The sequence below is a fragment of the Vicia villosa genome, linkage group LG3, assembly GCF_029867415.1.
Source record: "Vicia villosa cultivar HV-30 ecotype Madison, WI linkage group LG3, Vvil1.0, whole genome shotgun sequence".
Lineage (NCBI taxonomy): Eukaryota > Viridiplantae > Streptophyta > Magnoliopsida > Fabales > Fabaceae > Vicia > Vicia villosa.
In genome coordinates this window covers 154,134,219-154,156,326 of record NC_081182.1, presented here as the reverse complement: position 1 = coordinate 154,156,326, position 22,108 = coordinate 154,134,219, and the positions used below count along the sequence as shown (strand labels likewise).

Genomic DNA, 22,108 nt, shown 5'->3' with positions numbered 1-22,108 from the left:
TTGAAAGATGAGTTGGAATTTGATGTGAGATTTTATGGAAGAAAATGAGAGGTATTTATAGAATGGAAAGAAGGAAAGAGACGTTGGGGAATGATGTGATTCCGTACAAAAGGAAAATTTGAGTGGAAGTAAGATTTGAAAGAAAGTGTATGATAGTGTTGGAAAAAAAAGAGATTTGATTTTTGAAAAAGAGATTTGAAAAGATTTTTGCAAATAATGGAATATAGTACAAAAATTAGTGGGAAACAAAAGATAATAATAATCTACTTGTTACCAGTACAGTCTGAGTTTCCTGATTCTGCGCCTGCAAAAAAAAAGATTTAACTCTGTACCAATTGTGTCAGTACCATTTATCTGTAAATAAATAAATAGCATGTGTGAAGTAATAAACAGTATTTGGTGTTTGCGTAAGAATAAATTCAACTGCAAGCCAAATTACTGTATAAGAAAAATTCTAAAAACTAAGTGTTTCATATGTCAGGATATTTGTTGGAATAATCCATAATTATATGAGACTCTTAATTTTCAGATTGGAGTTTTCTTGAAAAAAGATGTGGGCAAATTTTGGGGTATAACAATTGTATTAGAGGTCATTTTCTTGTTGATTGATCCTTTTCCTGAGCTTCTTTGTTCTTGAACATCCTCGATTGAGTACCAGATAAACAAGTGACTGCTCTGGGTACTTGTCTTGAGTTGGTGCAATGTCTGGAGGTGTGACATCTCAGGGGGTCAAAATTAGGGTATGACATCACGCAAGACTACTTAAATGACAACATCATAGTCCATCAACAATGCTAAACATAACAACTTTCTCAATTCCATCTTCCATAATTTATTCTTGGTACTCAACGGTTACCTCCCGAAAATCATGAGTTTGCACCATACTTGCAGATCAACAACTTCTACACTGCCCCTCATCCTTCGAAGAGTAAACATCAACAATTCCTGATCATTCTCATTGTACAGAATCTCCAAGCTTGTTAAACAACCAAAACCTTGAATCCATATCAACAAGCTCCAACAATGCTTGCACTGTCTCCTTAAGCATCATGTTGCACCAACAACTTTCAACCGAAACATATCCGAGAAGCACAACTTCTCCCCCACTTCACTCAAACCAAACCCTGAAGCAAAATAAACAAGTACCAACAGTGTTTCACACACATGTCGCGTACTAAGGAATAAAAACTGACAACATTCAACTGTCACACAACTCAACTAACTCGACAACTTGGCCGGACAGACCGACCTGTTCTGATACCACTAATGCAACACCCCAAATTCTACCCGAAATTATAATGCGAGAAATATCATAGTATTTTAAAATTTCAAACAACACATTGGGGTATCACATATCAACTTAAAACTTCAATTTGTATTTCATTCAACAATGATACATAGAATTCAAATTAACAGTCAACTATTAGCTTATCTCAACTCAAACAACTTGGGAGTATAATAAGTACTTCATATTATTAAACTTGGATTCAACGGTTATAATAAAAACAACTAAAAACATCAACAACATAGAAATAATGATGTAAACGACCCCCCGAGTGCTACGTATTAGAGCGACATGCCAACATGACTCGATGAAGCAACAAACTTCCACAGTTATACTTGAGTACCTGCCCATTTCCCATTGTAGGGGAAACATCAGCAACAAGGGTAAGATATCAAACTATATAAATAGGATTATCATAAATCATATATCAGGTAAAGAATATAAATGAATCACCGCTTTGCACAACATCAACGTAAACAACACCAATAACATCATCAATGAATAGTCATAATATCAACATATAAACATATTCAACAACTCATCATATACGCATCTTCAGACAACTCAACATATAAGCATATTCAACAAGTCAACATATAATCATCAATATCATCATATAAGCATCTTCAACAAACAACATATAAGTATCTTCAACAAGTCAACATTTAAGCATCATTATCAACATATAAGCATTTTCAACGAGTCAACATATAATCATCTATATCGTCATATAAGCATCGCAATGCATAATCAACAACTCCAACCAACAACAACGAACAACGACTAAAATGTGACTCAACTGTGCATATGCATGTGGTACCATTGGACTAAACTCCCAACGCTATCAATTTCTAGTAATTCTGAGGCATAAGGCAAAGCCTACAACTTACAACACGGTCACATATCAACATCACAATGTTCAAATTTATGTTATGCTATGCTATGCGGCATCATACAACGACCACGACTTGGCAACGAAACAACGACATAACAACAACAACAACAACGGTCACATATCAACATCACACCGTTCAACTTTAGCCAAAGACTCACAACACAACTTATCAATTCATAGAAACATATATACAATAACGAAAAAAATATATGTTGTGTCCAATACTAAAATGTCCCTCTTGCTTCTCTATTGTGCCACGTGGATGGCCTCTCCATCTAACTTCCATTTCTTTCTTAAGTTTTCCTTCTCTTATACTTTATTTCCAATTCACAGATCTATAATATAAAAAAATTATATGTTGTGTCAAATACTAAAATGTCCCTCTTGCTTCTCTATTGTGCCACGTAGATGGCCTCTCCATTCAACTTCCATTTCTTTTTTAAGTTTTCCTCCTCTTATACTTTGTTTCCAATTCACAAATAAATATCTAATAAAATACATTTTTGTTTTTAATATATAATAATATTTTGATTCTTCACTTTTTATTTTATCTTTTTTTTACGCTCTCTCTTTTCCTCCATCTACTCTTCTCTCTCTGTTTAGTGACCTTTCTCTTTCTCTTTTACCTCAATTTTATCTCTTCTTTCTTCCCTCACCTCTGGGTTTTAAACTTAAAGATTCAATCTTTATGATTTACTCCATATCAAACATGGTTTTTCAGAAAATATTTTCTTCAAATCTCTCCTACTCATTTATGTTCTATATTTTTCATTCACTTTTATGATTGTTAAGTTATGTATCTTTTCTGTTTTGTGTTCTTTCTTTGAAGATTCAACCATTATATTTATTGTTTTTCTACATAGTTTTTTGTTGCATTTCATTAATATTATTGGTGCTAATTTTTGCTGATCTGGACTATAATGAGATGAAACAAAAATCAGATATGAAATTTGACCATGTAAAATTGAAGAAAGGTGAGTTGTTACTATGTGTTCATTTTTCTAATTCTGTTTCGTGTTTGTGTTAATAGGGTTTAATAGAAGGAGGGTGAGTTATTACTATGTATTTGAATAATATGTTTCTAATTTGCTCTTTTTTTACTGTTCCTCTGGTTGTGAAACTCAGGATCTCTAAGTTTCATCATTATCGACAACCAGGCATGTCAAACAATGTTGTATACATTTTTTTTCTGGTTCACTTTGAACAACAAATTTTGAAACATGTTGTTTCTTTCAGGTATTATAAACAATATTTTGAAGCTATGAAGAGGAGATTTTAGATTTGGCACCTGTGATGAAATCTGGGTTGGGATTTTTTTTGTGAATGTTATAATTTATTTCGTAGAATTTTTTTTACCATCATGATGGTTTGTTATATTTTTTTTTTATTAATTTCTTTTTTTGAGATATGATATTCAGTCAAATAGTATTTGTGTTGAATTTTTATATGTATATGGTAAATACTGATACATGAAAATTTCTCATTTCTTTCAGATGTGGATTTTGATCTTAATATAAATAAGCAAGATATTTAAAATGATTTGATAGTTTTCAGTAAATAAAAAGTGATTTGGTATTACTACTAATCTTAAGCTTTGATTAAGAATATAAAAATATTTTTAAATAAGCGTTGATCTGCCTTTCTCATATTGGTTGCATTCTCATTTCTAGTGTCACACATTGGTTGTACTCTCAAAAAGTTAATATAAGCTTTTCATTAGTTTTCAACCGAAAACTTTGTCCAATGCTTTTTACCAATCAAATTAATCTTCACATTGTTAATTCATATATAAACTTTTACTATACATTATCAACTCATTCATCTATACATGTATAACATATTATTAAAATATTTTATCTCAATTTTCTCTTCAAAAATTTCAAATTCAAATAATATTCCTCTACTCCTAATGAGTTAATATATCTTCCTATTATTCACATATTGTATAAAAAAATTGTATTTTGTATTAAAAAATCTTATTGATCTAAATGTTTTTACGGGTACCAGACATTTTAATATTTTTATTAACTAATAAATAGAGATTTAATATTTTTATTTTAATTTTTTTAATAAATTTTAATTAGACTAATTCATATTTTATATAATTATTTAAAATCAAAACTAATTATAATATTTGTAAAAAAAATTGTTGAAATTTGTTTAAATAACTTAAATAAATCTTTTCAAAAATAATATAATATTTACTTTATTACTAAATGGAAAATACAATTAAAAAACATTTTCATATTCATACATGAAGATCTTGTAGGACTATTTCACCAGCCATTACAAATTTACAATAATCAAAATATTAGTAATCTACTTTACAGCAAACATTTTATGTTTGCAACTATCATATTTAAGCTGTCTAACACTATTAAATTGACTCGGATAGAGACTCAAGTCCAAAAACAACTCTTACCCCCGGGGAAATGTAAATTGACTCGGATATCTTGACCTCTGTATAAACAAAGTGCTGTAGTAAACATTACAATACCACCTGTGAAGTGAAGAAACAGTTTAGAGAGCTATAGTAAGTTATTTTTTGGGTAAACAAAAACTTATATAATAATAGGAGTAGATGGTACTCTAGGAAATAACGGTAAGCTGGTATAAGTTTTGTGAAGATGCATAACTCATTGTTTGGTACTCAACCAAAACCAAGTTTATTTATTATATCTTAAATTTTTCTTAAATTGAAAACAACTTTTTAACAAAAAGTTTTTGTCTTAGAATCTTGTCTATATTTCTTAAACATATATATATATATATATATATATATATATATATATATATATATATATATATATATATATATATATATATATATATATATATATATATATATTTTTACGCAAGTTGTATTAAAAAAGAACCAAAATTCTAAGGGACTTGATTACAAGAGGCTATTAGCTAAACCACCCCAAAAGGAAGGAGAGAAGCTACCCAACCAAAGAAAATTACACAACCAAAATAAACCTAACTTAAGTAAAACAAAGGGTTTTTGCTAAACTCATAAAAATTGCAATTGAGTTGAGAAATTCTCCCTATGTATGACCATCTCCAAGCAAGCTCTTTACAACTCCAAACCACATCTCTCTTGATCCAAGAAGAGTTTTTAAAAATAATATCGTTACGGCACAACCAAAGTCTCCAAACTATAGCCAACCACACAACTCCTACCTTATTTTGGTTGACTTTCTTGTAGTTACAATAAGAACTCCATTCCCAAAAACTCTCTTTGAAATCGAGCATGACTTTAAAATTCATACCAATCCATTCCGCCATTTCTTTCCAAACATCCTTTGCGAAACGACAAGAAAGGAAAGAATGGATCAAAGATTCACCATCCTCATTACAAAAAACACAAGAGAGATTTGAAGAAGAGTTTAGAATACCTCTTAGCACTAGAGAGTCTTTTGAAAGAATTCTATTTAAGAAACATCTCCATCCAAAAACCTTTACTTTAAGAGGAACATCCACTTTCCAAATGGTCTTCAATACTCTATCATATCTATTTGCCAGGCCACAAGGATACGATGCTTTGCAAAGCTCTCCAAAACACGTCGAAACGGAAAAATTGCGGTCCTCCGACAACTTCCAATACGCGGAATCAGCCGCTGCACCGCTGCTCACGGGCGTATCGAAATAGACAAAATTTCTTATTTATCCCAAAACAACTTTCTGAAGTATTTTTTTTTTAAGAGTTGCATCTCAAAGGATCCATAAGATTTCCTCAATATTTAGTTACAAAAAAAATTCAACAGAAAGTTAACGAAGAGAATATCCCCTATCAAAATCGGTAAATGACAAACGTTTAGAGTCACTATAAATAGGGTCAATATACATTGAATAAAGACCAAAAGCAGAACCTATATTGATTATCATTCCCCAAATTTTCAAAGCTTCCATGCTTTTAACCTATTGAAATGAAGACAATCAATGTCACCATGGTTTCAAACCCCATTTTCTATTTAAACAGCTCTATAATGTGAAATACAATCGATTCATTTTACATAATTAACAATAAACTACCTTAAAACAGTCATGACCCATTTGAAAAATATAGTGCCCCTCTAACATAAAACTTAATCTTTCAAACTTAATAAGTAACTACTCTTACAGGAATTATCCTAAAACAGAATTCACATCCATTAATCCAAACAATTAAATTAAGAGTATAACAACCAAAACAAGTAAATTAAGAGTAAAACAAGGATAATTGTATATAACTCACTGATGCATGTATCTTGGTCTTTTATATATAGAAGATCTCCACTAAAACTGCAGTTATAACCGCCCAAGTATTCTTGCAGCTACATTCAAGGCACTAGAAAGCTTTTTTATATTTGCATTCATCAATGTCTGTCAAGACGAAATAGATAACATTCAACTTATGAATTCTGATTTTTTTAGTGAAAACATATAGTACTAGGTATCATCAAGTTCACAATTCTTCTTTAAACCCATGAACTAAAAGAGAAGACAAAAATTTGTGTAGCAATTCAGTTTCAAATTTGGGATTTACAAGCCAATAGAACTTTAACCATTTAAAGACAAAAAACTATTGGAGATAAATAAGTCAAGAAACTTAAAGGTTACTAACAATACAAGGAGAAAATGCATGGCTGTTACAGGCATCATGCCAACAGCCTCCATTGTTAATCTTCCAGTGCCCAGGTCCACTAACTGTAAGCATAAATTTAGCTAGTTACGTACAACTCCGAGTTCACGCTAGGAAAAAAATCACATATGTCTTACAGTAAATGATTATCATTACAACCTGCTATGAACAACATAGAAGTGAAGCCAATAAAAATTATACAGCAATAATAAGCCCTCTTAGAAATCAATTTTATGTAAAGATGAAAGCCATTTCACCTTCACAAGTTTTATAACCGCCTCCATTGAATTGCACACCATCAACCAAGGGGAATTCACATACTTGTCCACGGAATGTATCTTGAGCAGATACTTAACTATGTCAGAACATAGGAAATTATAAATCTATAGTACCCTATTATTTGATAGTTTGTTTCATGAAGACAAATACCTTGCATGATGTGATATTAGCTGTTTTATCTTGCTAACAACCACTGTTGTTTGTCAAACACTCATTTGTCTCCACATCTGTCCAAAAAACATCAGTGTGAGGTCTAAAAACTAGTCTACATAACATATGTCCCTTGTAACAAAGGCAAGTAAACAATTACCGTTTCCCAAACAAACAGCTGGGTTAGAAGTTTCCTCAAACCCAAAACAGATAGCCTTTAGAACGACCCCTTTCTCCAATTCACTTGGAAAGGTTCTTTTTAGAACTGGATAACGAATTACTAATACAATCTATCACATGAGTATGTAGGACAAACCTTGATATTGTCTGTTATTGACAACAAGAGTTGGAAATATGGTAACAGCACCACCTGATCTCTTCCCAATCTACAAAACCGATTTCATTAAACATTAACAAGTAAATATAATGTTACAAAGAATTAAATATTGATGTAAACTAAAAGCAACTATAAAGGACAATACTTTGGCATCTTGGTCTTCTTTCAAAATAGAATTTTCAATACCAGCATCAGGATCTCCCATGCACTTGTCAATCTTGGCGGTATCAAAACCTGCAGATATTTAATGAACATATTACAAAGTCGTTATCAACCAAGCACTGCAAGAAAACATGATAAGCACAATGATTCACTTACTCAGAGATTTAATGACGGAATTTGCACATTCCTTACTGCACTTTTTCACCTTCATCGGGCATCTGATTTGAAAATCAGTAACATAGTCCCACCACATCCAAGAGTTTTCTATTTCTTTTGCCACCTTGAAAACACAATAGCTGCCTTAAATTTTCAACAACTACATCTTTCCCATCATAACCTGGTAGTGGTGGTGCTATACATTAATATAAGCATCTAAGAACAAACATTTAAATTATTTTTACAAACTCATTTTACAAAGAGGATATCGAATACACAAGATTTTCCTAATCAAAAGATCAACTATACCTTAAAATCAGGAAAAAAGAATATTGATGATAGTAGAAAATACACCGTTGTAGCGAAGATAAAAAAAACGCAACAACAACGAATTGTTATGGTAGAAACTATGTGAACCGGAGAAAGAAATTCTTCAGATTAGTTTTACTAGAGTGAATGAGTGATTCTATGAGATTTGATTCAAGAAAAAACAGTTACCTCGAATATTAGGTTTTGAGAAATGTGTGAGCGATTTCGAATGGTAAAGTAACTAATTTGAAATTTGAAGCAACGATTTTCAATGAAGAGAAAGTTGAAGCAGTGAATTCCAATGAAGAAGGAGAAGTAAAAAAATTCCGATCTATGAAAAAAAGAAACAGCGATTTCAATCGATAATGGAGAAGAGGGGATATCGATCGATGACAGAGAAGTGATGATTTCGATTGATGAAGGAGAAGCAGTGGTTTCGGTGACGGAGAAGTTGCCATTCTGATCGGGAAAACAATGGTTTCAATGGAGAAAAAGTGATTTCAATTAAGATTCACTATCTTCGAAGGAAAAGTGATTTCAGAGAAAAGTGATTTCGGAGAAAAGTGATTTGGAGAAAAGTGTTTTACATGAGTTTTTTATGATAAGAGTTTAATAAGAGGTAATAGTAAAAGACTAAAGTTTGGTTAAAATGGATAAAGTTATAAAATTCTTAATATTAAAAAAATTGAATGTTGAAAAATAAAATCATTAAGAAAATAAAATTCATATTGTTTTATAAGTAATGTAGATTTGATTTAAAGAAAAAGTCAAACAATTAATAATAATATAAATAGTTATGAAATTATGATTTATATTTGGTTATTCTAAATACATTGAAAAGATATAAATATTTTATTTAACAAAAGAAAGATAATTACATAACAAATAATAGGTGCAAGTGGAGATAGCAATTAGTAGGGTATGAATATGATACTATATACCTGCAATTTGAAAAATCTCCGTACTCGAGCACATACCCGCATGGACACCAACATTTGAACATGTACCCGTGTCCTATGGATATCTAATCTTGTACTCCCTCCGTTCCTTTTTAAGTGTCGTTTTAGCAAAAAGCTCTTCAACCAAGATAGTGGATTATTAGAGTTAATTTTTCTATTATACCCTTATTTATTTTTCTCTTTCCAAATAAATTCAATCATAAATTCTCTTTTTTCAATAACTAATTGAAATTTTTGAGGTGGAGTTATTGAGAAAATAAGGGTATAAATGACAAATTATAACATTAAATTATAAAAAGGAACGGAGGGAGTAGAAATTAAATTTCAATTAATATACATTATGATTGTATATTTCAATTATGATTATATATATATATATATATATATATATATATATATATATATATATATATATATATATATATATATAATTGCAATTAATGGTAGTATATTTTTGGCAATTAATGGTAGTATATTTTTGGCAATCATTGTTTTATTGACTACTAACATATGTGTTGGAAAAACATTGATATAAAAAATTAGTAATTTTTTTAATACACTTATTCGATAAAATATTATATTAATTTTATAAATAAAAACTAATTTTAAAATTAAACTAATAATTGTCTTTTATTTAAAATCTATGAGAATTGGACAGTGCTTCCAACAACTGTTTTGTCGACATTAGTTATGGCTAGTAAGAAAGCTAGTGCTGAAGTTGCATCGGGTCCTGACTCTACATCCGTTTCAAGTGTTGGAAAAGAGAAGTCTTCAATTGAGAAGGATGGAGATGACTCTACATCCGTTTCAAGTGTTGGAAAAGGGAAGTCTTCAATTGAGAAAGATGGAGAAGCCATGCAGGTGATGCATATTTGGTTTATCAGTTTTGTTTGAAAATATCTACTGAAAAAATCAATAGATTAGTAAAGATGAGAAGTTAAGATTAGATATAAAATAAGTTTTTCTGGAGAGATATAAAATTAGTTAGTGATGATAGGTTAGGAATGTGCATGTTCCTTGAAATTGATTGTCTAGGATACCATCTAAGGAAGCTGTCACAACTTTACAGCTAAAGATACACTATGTCACAATGTACAGGTGACATCCATCAATAAAGAAGGAAATTAATCAGCAGAAAGGTTTATTGCATCAATGATAATACCATCACAGAAGCCACTTTCTCAACCAAAGCTGATAATCCATCTTTTGCATTTGGAAGAAAAAATACATGGAGAATTGACGCTTATCTTCGCCAAGCTTATAAGGAAGACCAGGGACTTTAAAATCATTGAACTCTCTAATAAATGGCTTCTTCTTGTTGGTCATGAAGGGAACCTTGACAGAGCTACCATTCAAAAGGTGAAAATCGTTATCTTTCATTCACGAAGCATCAGTATTGTTGTAACTGCAGTAAAACTCGAAGACAGTTGATCAGTATTGTTGTAACTACAGTTGAACCTTCTCTGCCCAATTCACCTGATTTCTCTAAAATAGTTGAATCAAAACGCAACCAATTCTGGAAAAAAATGTAAACCAAATTCTGAACTGTAGAGAAATAATAAATGCATAGCAGGAAACTATAGAGTCAAGACTTCTTTTGCAAAGGATTGATAATGTTTTTTGTGACATACTATACTACCATTGGTTGAGAAAAAACATATGTAATATTTATGACATGGTTATATGGGAAAGAAATATTATGTATGGATAAGGAAAAGACATATGCCACTGTTTTTCTTTAAGATCACAAGTATCTTAATAAACTGTAGACATGATTTATGGATAAGAAGGTTTGGATCAGTGTCAAACATGGACAGCCGAAAATAGCGGGTTGTAAAAATTCCCGCCATAGCCTATTTGGCAACATTTTGTACCAAATAGCAGAACAAAAACTGTTTGTTGAAATTTGTTACGCTATAGCAATATAGCACCTCCATACCGGCTATTCGAGTCACAATATAGCAATATAGACATTATAAAATGGATTAATCAGAAATAGCAATTTTACATAAAGAAAATGTGAGACAGGTAAGTTTACCAATTTGACAATTAAAGCTTTGGCATTACGCAAATGAGTCAACTTTTGTCGAAGGTCTTCTGCGGTAATGAACTGTTTCCCCCCAGAGTATCCTCCGTGTCCTCCAACGACAGTTATCAGTTTACCATGAGACAGAAGCTGGCACCATCCACAGAGAACGGTTCTATGCATTTATTATCAACCGATTATTGTGGATCCATTCTCCACAGCGGCCTTCTCTTGTTTCCACAAACTGCCAATTGAAATTGAAAGAGAATAAAGGGAGTATCCAAAACAAATGTGATAGGCATTGCAGTCAATTTGAAAGTTTGCCAAGTGTATTAAATACATCTTTAGCTAGCAGTTTAACACAAGTTGAACACCTTTTTTTGGATCATTAAACTGAGGGAAGCCAGTCATTTTGGAGCAAACACTGCAGATCTGATGTGGAAATATAAATGTGAATAATCAAAAAATTAAGGAAGTCAAGCAAATTGCGGAAGCTAGAATTAGTGATGGCAGCTGGAAAGATGAATCGAATCCTATACAGACTGCGGCGGTTGCTCCGATGAAATGGAAAGCATCCCAAATGTTAGGTATGAAGTTTGCTCCAAGGAAGATATGCACATAGGTATATCCATATACACACACATAGCATTTTATATCATAGCGCCATGTGATTTTATTCATCTCTATCATCTGAAAACTAAACAAATCCATAGTGCTAACATCTATAACTATAAGAATGTCATCAGCCACAAATTTGGCACTTTCTAAATTCACATAGATCCATTTGCAAGGCAACACCAGAGTAAAATAGAAAAATAGTTTGACAGTACAAAAACCTAAAATTTAGCAGTGAGATTGTAAGTTTGTAAAAAGGGATGAGCATAAAAAACATAACTTCTCCATATCATTTGAGTTTGTACAGTCATAGCGTAGCTTTGCATCAAAATTAATTTTTTTTTACTCAGGTAGAAAAACCGAAACAACATTATCTTCACGCAGCATCATAATAAAGCTCAAGAAGACACTCACAATAACAACAGAAGGTGTTGCAATAGAATTTAAACATCAGTAGGATTATAAGAAAATGTAGAAAACATATTGACCAGCATGATTATAATTGAACAACAGAATTTAAAAAACAATGTAGTGATCTGCGGGACGAAAAATATGGTTTGATAAGAAAATGTCAAAAAATGTTTTGAGAACAAATACAAAATCAATAGACTAAGAAAAAACAAAGCAATAAATAGAGGTTTGACATCAATTTGTCATGAGGAGTAACCTGAGGTGTTGAAGAAGTTTGTGACCAGACATTGGACTGTGCAGTCATTAGTTGACTCGAACTCAAAACCAATGAGTCAATACCATATTAATATAGCAATATGCTTACATGTCCATTGAAAACAACGTCAAAACCATATTAATATAGTAAATCTTCCATTTTGACTCGCATACATTCTGCTTCTCTATAATGTTCTTTGTAGGTGTTGTACGAAGGTGTTGTACCAAGGTGCTTCTCTATAGGTGTTGTACCAGAGAAATATGAAGAGTTTTTTAAAGGATCAAAGAATACTTTTAGAGAAACACATACCATATAAAGTGTTGTGCTGTCATATAAAGGATCATTGGTGATTGGACCTTCTTCCATTCGCAGACCTTATTCTAGAAGTTTCAATCCATTCAAACTTGATAACCACTTTAAAGTTCAAACTCAGCTTTATTCATGTCTAATGCCATTGAATCCTTGAGAAACCTAACTTGTTTTCAAAAATCTCACAAGGAAGAAAGCTTGGACACATCCTCTCGAATTTGCTTTGCATGAGAAGCAAGAGGTTGCATCCCTAGAGTTTTTGGTCCAGTAATATCAGTGTCACTTTCAACCATGATTCCATGAACACATTTCAAAATCCAGTGCAGTTGTTGCAATAGAATCAAATGGATCGATATCTATAGTACAACAATCAGATTATGTAAGTTTCTGGTAAAATTCTAAGCGAACATTACAACCCAGTGATGCTAAATTATATCACCACAATGCAAGTGCAGTGTGTCCTGCACCATAATCATAAAAAAAAAGACCTGCCACTGTTGTGCCCCTTTAGCCAGCTTCTCCTCATTCGACGAAAGACTCCAATGAGGTATCTCCATATCCGCATCAATTGGAATGGTATCATGAGAAGCAACAGGTGGAGCATAATCAGCGTCATGATTCAGAATAGTATTTATCGGCAACACAATTTCAGACAAAGTTGTTCTACTTGACCTAAAACACAAAAATCAATATGAGAATCAAATTCTAGAAAATCCCCATGAAATAACAATTACCTACATCATCATAGAAACAATGAAACTACCTACTGGCAGGCATGGCAGTGCTATATACATATAGACTATTTCACAAAGACAGCACAGGAGTACCAAGTTTAAAATACCTGAATCTCTAGAACATCAACTTGCAAAGTTTCACCGTCGTCCTTAACAGCAACGACAAGGCTTCCTTTCTGGGAAAGGCCACCAACCCATAATTGACCGGTTAGTTTAGGATTTTTGATGTACTAAATGTTATACTGTCTTATATCGCCATGAAGCCAGTTTACGAAGTACAAAAAGTGGTCATCAAGAGAAATCAGAAAATCAGTTTATATATACATAAAATATGGGCAGAAGTTTTGAAGCTTTATGACAGATCCACCATTGCGAAACCACGCCACCGTTAAATCGCTGAAAATGCCAGATTCGCCGTTGTATCCCCTATTCCGATTAGTAACCCCGTTTTTCATTCTTGAAATGTTTGATTCCTTAGGAGAAGAAGAAATGCAGAGTAAAGTAATGAAGAGAGAGAAATAGGATTTCAAAATCAAAGGTAGCAAAAGACATAAAAAAGAAAAGGAAAAGATGGAAGAGAGAAGAGATAAAAAAGAAGAAGAGAAAAAGATGGAAGAGAGAAGAAAGAAGAAAGAAGAAAGAAGAAGAGGAAGAGAGAGATGACGTTGGGAAGAGAGAGGGCGTGTACTTCTATATTTTGGAGAAAGGAAAAATTTGAAATTCAAAAAGTTAATGATTGAATTTGGAATAAACCAGTAAAAGACATTATTTGCCAAAAAAATATTAATTTAGACTAAGATAATCAAAGGGTATTATGGTGAATTCCAGAACAGTAAATTTTCTTATATTATAGATATCTTCTTTAAGAGAATAAGATGTTTAAGAAATTACTCTATATATAGTATATACAATATTTAAATTTTTTATTTATGTAATTGGTGTTAAATAATTGTTTATTTTAATTGGAATTAACTACGAAAATAATTTGTAGTAAAATTTTAGTAGCTAATTTTTTTTTGTTGTGTCTACCCATGCACTAGAGTGTTAATAAAAGACATATCTCTAGTTATTTGATTGAGATTGATTGAATATAAATAAACATTTATGAGAGACATGAGATGAAGATTTTGAATTAAAAAAATAAGAGATTTAAATAAAAAAAGTTAAATATGTTTTTCATCCTTGTAAATATTTTAAATTTTATTTTTATTTTTATTAAAACATAATATATTTTGATGCTTATAAATTTTTATCTATGCAGTTTTAGTCTATGCTATTTTTTAAAATTTTAAAAAGTGTTTAATTATCTTTTAACGTTTAAATCTTTGAATAATTTTTTTCAAACATGTTTAGAATACTGTAAAATATTTATTTACTAAATTTTAGAATATTTAAAATAAAAAGAATTAAATATAAATTTTTTAAATTTCAAAAGATAATAATAAATGTAATGAAAATCTCGACTTAGAAATCAAATTTAATTTTTTGTTCAAGAAATCTTTTATAACGTTGTAATTATGTCTACAAAATAATCATTAAAAAATATATATTAGTTTAACAGCAGAGATTAAAACAACGTGCATACTAATTTTGTAAAGACCAAAATATACTATTTTTTTAAGGAAAAGAAAAACAAAATTTTATAATTTATAGAGACTAAAAACATATTTAACTCTAAAAAGAATATATAAACAACATAAAAAAAATATGAACAACATCAGTTTTAATACTATTATTAATTTTGGGTGTATTAGGATATTTTTAGAATGTAATTGTAAAAGAAAAAATCAAGATATATAACATGAAAAGGAGAATGTATAAATTGGAAAAAAAATCAAGATATATAACCTGAAAAGGAGAATGCATAAATTGCTTAAACTCAATATGATTATGTGTTTAAGTTTTGATTTTTTTATAAAATAAAATTAATATAGAAAATACACCCAAACACTAGTAATGCAACCGTTAATCTTTTTTTTTTAGAAATCAAGATATCATTAAAAGGGAGAACTAAGGGTTCTCCAACCCGATTACAAGAGATGAAACGGGAAACCCCGCCAAAAGAAAAATTACTAACCAATTACATTACGAGAGATAGTACAACGGATTCTTACAAAACTCGTAAAAGGAATAATTGGATTGAGTAATTTTTCCACAAAATGACCATCTCCAAGCCAACAACTTGATGTTCCATACAACGTTGTTTACACTTCAAACCTCTTTACGAAAACAAATAGAATTGATCCTGAAATTATTCATTAAGATCACACACTCATAGTGCAAACAATATATATTCACCTAAATTCATAATCATACAAGTCAAAGTGTCGAACTAACCCTAAAACTCATTCAAGATTATGTTTTCTGACTTTGTAGTGGAGTAATATTATTCGTTCCAGGTTGGATCTTGAATTGTTTGACAGTTTGATTTGACCATCATCTTCTTTTCTTCCATGACTGCAACTAGATTAAGCTTTAACTTTTCCAATGAACTCTTAAACTCATCAAGAGATTCAAGATACATATCATCAATAGACTGATTCCACCATAAAGGGAGGCCAACACTTCTTTTTTGTGCTTCAATACATGCATTCAGATTATTTTTCTCTTCTTTAAGTTGACCTTCAATTTCTTCGTATTGAAGCCTTAGGGTTTTAAGGATCTCATCCTCTTTCTTATTTTTCTCGTTGTCTATAGAGCTTTGCCCAGCCATAAAGTCTTGAATGACTGTGTCACAATCGGGGTAGCCACATGCATAAAACATGTTGTCGTTTGGTGATTTGATAATGAGTGCAGATTTTGCTTGGCAAATATTGAAGCAAAACTGTGCTCTGCACATTGCAAATTTCATTCATAAGCTAACCTTTGTTTTCTGTTACAAGAGATACCGATACAATGGTGATTAACAAAACTATATACTATCCTATTGTATGAACATAGAATAGTATGGAAAGAGGCCTAAGCCCATTACACTACTGAGGCCCAATTGGTCACAAGACCAATCTCTTGTTTCTTCAGCCCAATCCAGAGTTATACACTAATACCCCCCCTCAAGCTCATTGTTGTGGCAGAAGTACAACCTTGAGTTTGCTCTTTAAGTCTTGAAAGGTTGTACTTGGAAGTGGTTTGGTCATTATGTCAGCAAGTTGAGCACAGGCAGGGACATGTTGGATTTTGAGCTTGTTGGCCATTACTCTCTCCCTAACAAAATGCAGATCCAGTTCAATATGTTTGGTTCTTGCATGGAGAATAGGATTGTGTGATAAGAGTACAACACTGAGATTATCACATAGCAGCACAGGGGAGAGACACTTTATTTTGAGCTCAGCTAGAAGGGACTGCAGCCATAAAAGTTCAGTGGTGGTATGTGCTAAGGCCCTATATTCAGCCTCTGCACTAGATCTGGCTACAAGAGTTTGCTTCTTTGAACTCCAAGATATCAAATTAGGGCCTATGAAGATGCAAGTACCTGAAGTAGATCTCCTATCATCTGGGTCATTTGCCCAATCAGAGTCACTGTAGGCCCTCATAGATAGAGCTTGAGCTGGATCAGCTGGTGCTAACTCCAGTCCATAAGTTGCAGTGCCACTTAGATATCTAAGAATTCTTTTCACTGCAGACCAGTGATTATCCAATGGATTTGCCATGAATTGGCAAGCTTTGTTGACACAGAAGGCTATGTCAGGTCTGGTTAATGTAATATATTGTAATGCACCTACAACTGACCTGTATAGCATAGGATCTTGCATAGTATCTGTCCCAAACTTACTGAGCTTGCAGTGGCTGAACATGGGGGCTGCAACTCCATTTGAAGTCTCCATGTGAACTTTGCTTAGAAGATCTTTGATGTATTTTGTTTGAGTGAGGATAACAGAGCCATCATGTTGATACCTAACTTCAACACCAAGGAAATACTCAGGTGTCCCAAGCTTTTTGAGGGCAAACTGTTCATGTAGCTTGGATATTAATTTATGAATCAATATTGAAGAAGAACCTGTGTTTTGATGATTAAAGCATATAAAGTGATGCCTTGATGATTATAAATGAACAAGGAATGATCACACCTACTAGCTTGGAAGCCAAAGTGGAACAGTGTTTTGTGAAGCTTATCATACCAAGACCAGGGTGCCTGTTTTAAACCATATAGTGCCTTGTTTAGTTTGCATACTAGGGCTTTGTTGTCACATTCAAAGCCAGGAGGTTGCATCATGTAGACTTCTTCTGTGAGGCTGCCATTTAAGAAGGCATTGTTGATGTCAATTTGCTGCACTTCCTATTTGTAAGTTAGGGCTAAGGTTAAAAGAACTTTGATAGTGGCTGGTTTGACAACAGGGGAAAAAGTCTCATGGTAGTCAAATCCATATTGTTGGTTGAACCCCTTGGCAACTAGCCTGGCCTTATATTTGTTTAGTGATCCATCAGAGTTTTCTTTGACTCTAAACACCCACTTGCAGCCTATAGCTTTTCTATGAGAAGGAAGAGAAGTGAGGGACCATGTGTTGTTGGATAAGAGGGCATTATATTCCTGTTTCATAGCTTCAAACCAATGTGGTTGAGCTAGTGCCTGTTTGACTGTGGTAGGTTCAGTGTGTGCCAAGAAGACCTTAGGTTTTAGTTTGCCTGTTTTACCTCTAGTGACCATGGGATGTGCATTTGTCACTATGGTAGTTGCAGAGGTAGTGTTATGTATGGAAGGGGAGAGAGAGTTATCTGATGTAGGTCCCTCTGTAGTACTTAAAGATGGTTCAGATACATGTTCTTATTCTGGGGTATCTGGTACTGAAGTATTAATGTGTGATTGACTTGAGTGAGAGGGTACATTTTGTGATTCCAGCTCTTGCTGTTCAGGTTCAGACCATACCTGTTGGTCAATGAGAGGTGGTGACTGGTTGTTGATAGTGACTTGACCCTGTGGACTGGCAGACTGTAGGGTGGAGGGTACAAGCTGACTGTTTTCAATAAAGGTGTTTTGTTGTTGTGTCCTGTTAGGACTTTGTCCTGTAGGCACTTTTATTTGTAATATTTGGGGTAAAGGAAAGGATTCTGATATATCCATCACATCAGTGTTGCCAGTTTTGTTTTCAACTTTATCAAATGGAAATCTGTGTTCATTGAATACAACATCTTTGGATATATAGATTTTGCCATCACTACTTAAACACTTGTGACCTTTATGATGGGGAGAGATGCCTAGGTATGTGCACTCAGAGCTTCTAAGCTGAAGTTTGTTTTTGTTATAGGGTCTGAGGTGGCGAAAACAAGAGCATCCAAAGGTTCTAATGCTTTGGTAGTCAGGCAATTTATTGAAAAAGGCCCGAAATGGTGAGTTGAATTGGGGATAATTGGAGGTTGGAAGTCTGTTTAACAGATAAACTTCTGAGGAGAAGCTATGGTCCCAAAATTCCATTGGCATATGGGCATGAGCTAATAAAGTGAATCCCATTTCAACAATGCTCCTGTGTTTTCTCTCCACAGTCCCATTTTGATGGGATGTATGAGGACAAGTGAGTCTGTGCACTATGCCTAGGTCATTTAGATATGTGGTGAATGGTCTGAATTCACCTCCAAAGTCAGACTGTACCGCTTTGATGGTAATTTGGAACTGTGTTTGAACATATGTGAGAAATTTCTTAAAGATACCTAAGGCATCAGATTTATGCTTTAGAAAGTACAGCTAGGTATATTTGGTAAATGTGTCAACTATAGCTAAATAATAAGAGTAGCCTTGGCTAGATATGTTGGGGGATGGTCCCCACAGATCAATATGAACTAACTCAAAGGGAGTTGTATAGACAGTTTGAGAAATAGGAGCATGCAGTCTGTGTGACTTACCAATGCTACAAGAATTGCAGAATTCAATACAATCTTTATTAGGAATAGAAATGTTACACAATTTCAATACAGATTTAAGGGAAATAGCATTTGTGTGCCCTAATCTATTATGCCAAAGAGAGAACTTATTAAAGCTAGTGCTTGAACTTTGTAAAGAGGTGGTTTTAGATGACACACTTACTGTATTAGCAGCTGGATGGGAGCAGGAGTCCACTGACAGAGTTGAGAAACAATAGAGTCCACTACTATCCAGGAATCCTTTTAGAACAACTTCTTTAGATTCCTGAGATTTGACAAAACAATGATTAGAGTGGAATTCAAAGAAAACATTATTATCTTTGGCAAACTTAGACACAGACATTAAATTTCTGGTTATGCTAGGAACATGAAGCAAATGATTCAAGGATAGAGTAGTTTCAGGTGCTATAGGTGACTTGATGCTAGCAGACCCAATAGACTTAATATTCAGACCATGACCATTGCCTATCACAACTGTATTAGACCTTGTATAGTTTTGTGTGTGCTGAAGATTAGAACTACTAGGAGTAAGGTGATGGGAGGCACCTGAATCAGCAAACCATGCTTGAGACTCCAAGGTTGATGGAATCTGCAGATCTCCTTGATGAGCTAGCAGTGCTGAGGCTTGAGTGGAGTTGTTGTCTTGCTGCTTTTGTTCATCCTTAGTTTGAGTATTTTGTGTGGTAGCTTGACTCTTTGTTGATGCAGGGTCAAAGTTTTCATCAAATCGATGCCAGCATTCCATGACTGGATGTCCATATTTGCCACATAGCTGACATGTGGGTCTGTTCCCAGTGGTATAAGTTCCTTGTGTGCGCCCTCTACCACGACTTCTTCCCCTGAAGCTGCTTCTGCCCCTGACTGTGTGAGCACCACCTCTGGTGGATTTTCCATTGTAGCTATCATCAGATTGCGCTAGATTTGCTGTGGCATTGGTTAGAGACAATTCTTGGCGATACTTGTCTAGTTGAGCCTCCTGTACATATAGCAGAGCTTCAATTTCATATAGAGTGGGAGGTTCGAGTTTACCGTATACCATCATGATGAAGGGATTGTACTCCTCAGGGAGTCCTTGCAAGATTGCATCAATTTGGTCTCTTTCTGAAATCGGTTCTCCCACTGCAAGAAGAGCATCAGAAATTGCACGAATCCTAAGCACGAACTCGGAGATTGAGCGATTTTCTTTCTTGGTGACTTTCAGTTCAGCTCTGAGCTGATGAACCCTAGCTCTCATGACCGCTGTGAAGTACTTGTGAATCTGGTCCCAGATTTGATATGAATGCTTGCTTGCAGGAGAGGACTCTTGGAAGCACTGATTCAGAGATAGTAGAGAGAAGCCAGGTGAATAGTGCTTGATCTTGCACTATCCAAGATTCATACTCATCCGAGTGAATATTTGCTATTCGATCTTCCTCAGTTTTGAACATTGGTGGTATTTGAGGATTCACGACGAAACGATGGAGTTTGTGTGCAAGAATGATACCTTCCACTTGTTGATTCCATAGCAAGAAGTTCTTCTCCTGAAGTTTGATGGAGAGCTTCGGTCCAAACATTGTGTGGCTGGAAGTATTGCCAAACGGAGATGATTGTGATCCTATGTGCGGCGAGGCTGAGTTTTCTGGTGACACATCCATTGATAGAGCTTCTTTGAAGCTTGCACAGAGTTTCTTGATAACAGAAGTTCACTGAGATGTGTGAACACGAAACGGAATTGCGGAAGACGATGAGGATCTTTAGGCGATTGATACCATATTGAAGCAAAACTGTGCTCTGCACATTGCAAATTTCATTCATAAGCTAAGCTTTGTTTTCTGTTACAAGAGATACCGATGCAATGGTGATTAACAAAACTATATACTATCCTATTGTATGAACATAGCATAGTATGGAAAGAGGCCTAAGCCCATTACGCAACTGAGGCCCAATTGGTCACAAGACCAATCTCTTGTTTCTTCAGCCCAATCCAGAGTTATACACTAATAGCAAAGAATAGAAAGCTCTGTTACTTTGTTGAAAAGTCCCAGTTTGCGTTTTGAAAAAATCATGTGAGACTTTTTCAAATTTTTAAGTTTCTTGATTTCATTCTTGCTTTTTTCCTCTAAAGCCATTGGAATTTTTTTAAGGGTGAACAAAAGATGAAAAAAAGCCAATAAAAAGACACACGAAAGCTTTCTTCTTAGAATATGCAACAAGGATTTATTCTCACAATATGCAACAAGGTCTATTTATATATAACCCATTATCCGTCATATTTGTATTATTTATTTCAATATTATAAAATTATTGAATCTTTTTAAACAATCTTTTAAGATTTGATCTCATTGTATTGCACTTGCGCCCCTCTTATTATTATCACAACCTCTTAATCAATAAATGTAATATTTAATTTTTTTTTTTGAAAACAAGAAATATATTAATAACCACCAACCATTCGGAAATACAACAACAAAAAACAAACTAGAAAAATTACAAACCGATTGAACTCTAACTTAAGTAAAACAATGGGTTATTGCTAAACTCATAGAAGTTATAATTGGAGTGAGTAATTTTTCCGATATACGACCATCTCCACACGAGAGCCTTACACCTCCAAACCACATCTCTCGAATTCCACGAACCGTTACTAAAGATAATGTCTGTTATACCCCAAAATTTGCCCGCATCTTTTTTCAAGAAAACTCCAATCTGAAAATTAAGAGTCTCATATAATCATGGATTTTTATTTCAACAAATATCCTGACATATGAAATA

General features: G+C 33.3%; 1 long non-coding RNA gene across 15 annotated transcripts; it reads right to left on the bottom strand.

Moving 5' to 3' along the window:
* Positions 1 to 4,412: 4,412 nt before the first annotated feature.
* On the bottom strand, positions 4,413 to 8,816 carry LOC131662521 (uncharacterized). Of its 15 annotated transcripts, none has more exons than XR_009301634.1 (6): positions 7,889 to 8,816; positions 7,716 to 7,804; positions 7,234 to 7,619; positions 6,418 to 7,142; positions 5,579 to 6,101; positions 4,413 to 4,680 (listed from the first exon to the last, which is right to left on the bottom strand). It is a non-coding gene; the product is annotated as an uncharacterized LOC131662521 (long non-coding RNA). The 15 variants fall into 15 exon arrangements; XR_009301633.1 differs by lacking the exon at positions 4,413 to 4,680 and adding an exon at positions 5,016 to 5,483; XR_009301645.1 differs by lacking the exon at positions 4,413 to 4,680 and having other exon boundaries at positions 5,016 to 6,101; positions 6,418 to 7,159; positions 7,234 to 7,310; positions 7,394 to 7,619; positions 7,889 to 8,815.
* Between the last annotated feature and the right edge of the window lie 13,292 nt (positions 8,817 to 22,108).